Here is a 2,278-nt window from a genome sequence, read left to right on the forward strand (position 1 = left end):
GGACCTTGCCTTTCGCGGGCAAGTGCTCTACCAACTGAGCTACCCAAGCACGACTCACGCCCCGTACTCACAACTTTACTTCTGCCAGTACCTCGTCTCCTACCTTCCAAACTTTACAGAAGCTCTCCTGCGAACCTTGCATGTCTCCGCAATATCCTTTCTTTCAGGAGTGCTAGTTCTGCAAGGTTCGCAGGAGAGCTTCTGTAAAGTTTGGAAGGTAGGAGACGAGGTACTGGCAGAAGTAAAGTTGTGAGGACGGGGCGTGAGTCGTGCTTGGGTAGCTCAGTTGGTAGAGCACTTGCCCGCGAAAGGCAAAGGTCCCGAGTTCGAGTCTCGGTCCGGCAGTTTTAATCTGCCAGGAAGTTTCATGGATCGATATCCTCGAAATCTTCCTATACATCTCTCGAAGTTTGTCACAACATTTCTGGGACACTTAGTAGGTAGAGTAACAGACACTAGACTCTCAAAAAGACTGCAGAATTCAACAAGATGATATTACAGCGTGACAAATTTAATCTTAGTTCGCTATTCATTCAGCTCCATTGCTTTCGAATTCTAAGACGTGCATTCATTTTGTCCGTGGGACAAGCCGTAATTTCAAATAATTGCGACGAAATGTTTCTAATTTTGTCAAGAGTGTAAACTGCCGGACAAATGTCAGATCGTATGGCATTAAAACGATGATCAAATGTGCACGATCAGGGACGGTGATTATGAGCAGGTGCAGTCATGCAACGCAGCTTGCGGATAGCTCTGAGGACCATACAAGCGCGCAGCTGCACTCTAACGAAGGTCGGTCTTTATGCGCTGTCCCTGCCAAAGGAATAACAGGTTGCGCGTTAAGTGCGCTCTCGAACGGCTTATGCTAATAACGATGAATTTAGATTGCAGGATTATCTGGAAGCAAATTGGCAGTGCACCTAACATACTTCTGTAAATCCAGACGTATAAATTACTCAAATCAAATTAAGTAGCGTACGAGAAGAGTCAAAAGAAAACTGAACGTGATTCTTGGCCGGGAACTGACCTAAGAAAACTTTCAATAAAGATAAAAAAAAAAATCACTCGGAAAAGGATCAGAGAATGCGGGAGGCGAGTGCAAAGATGGGGATCGTAACAGGCCGTAAATGGCCAAGTACGGCATGCGAACAGACTGGAGTGAGACGTAATTATAACAGTAATGAAAATTAAATGGAGCTGGGCAGGACATGTAGAATGGCGTATCGACTGTAGAAGTTATTTCTAGGAATCCAAGAGATACGAAAGGACTGAGGCAACTGTGTAACGGAAGGTGGGTATATGGCATTAAAAACACGCAAGAGCAACATAGATGCGTAGAGCTGAAAAATGTAAGGAATCTACATCTGTACTCTGCCACCCACTGTGAAGTGCTTGGCACAGGGTATTTCCTATCGTACTGGTGAGAGTTTCCTCCCTTTCAGTTCACGTATGGAGAGCGGGAAGAATAATTGTTTAAGTTCCCCTCGGCGTTATATTCAATGTAATTTTCTCCTCACCATCTCTACGGGAACGACATGTATGGCTTTGTCGTATATACCTAGATTCATCATATAAAGCCGATTCTTGAAAGTTTGTGAGTAGGCTTACTCAGGATAGTTTCGTCTATCTTCAATTTTTTTTCAGCATCTCTGTGACACTGTTCAGTGGGTCAAACAAATCTGTAACCATTTGTGCTACTCTTCTCCGTGAACGTTCAAAATGTTATTCCTACTGTATTTGGTACGCGTCCCACAAGCCTGAGCAGTATTCCAGGATGGGTTGCACGAGAGATTCGTAAGCAATCTCCTTTTCAGAATGATGACATTTCCCCAGCATTCTACCAATAAACCGAATTCTGCCCGCTGCTTTCCCTGTGATCGTTCCATTTCATACCTCTATACATTATTGTATCCAGGTATTTGTATGTGCTGACCGATTTTATTTGTGACTTGTTGACACTGTAGTATTATTAAATTACTGAAATGGTCAGTACCAATTATTATAAATGATCTACAACAGCTGTTTGAGAACATTCGGAAAACTGAAAAGATTGCAGCAGCGTTAATCGACCAGCTACGCAAAAAGGGAGACAAACAAAATATCAGAAATTACAGAGGAGTGTCAGTTATGACATTGACATAAAAAATATTATCAAAAATTCTCCTGGACAGATCTGTAAAAGCTATAGACAAGTAACTGGGAGAACATCAGGGAGGTTTTCGAAAAGGAAGATCTATAATAGTATAATTTATTGATTTCAAAAAAGCCTTTGGTTCAG

The 2,278-nt window shown here is 42.4% G+C and overlaps 1 non-coding gene across 1 annotated transcript; it reads left to right on the forward strand.

The window, feature by feature from the left end:
* Nucleotides 1–270: 270 nt before the first annotated feature.
* Trnas-cga (transfer RNA serine (anticodon CGA)) lies at nt 271–345 on the forward strand. The gene has a single exon. It is a non-coding gene; the product is annotated as a tRNA-Ser (tRNA).
* The last annotated feature ends 1,933 nt before the right edge of the window (nt 346–2,278 follow it).

The sequence above is a fragment of the Schistocerca serialis genome, chromosome 4 (genome assembly GCF_023864345.2).
Source record: "Schistocerca serialis cubense isolate TAMUIC-IGC-003099 chromosome 4, iqSchSeri2.2, whole genome shotgun sequence".
In the NCBI taxonomy this organism is placed as follows: Eukaryota; Metazoa; Arthropoda; class Insecta; order Orthoptera; family Acrididae; genus Schistocerca; species Schistocerca serialis.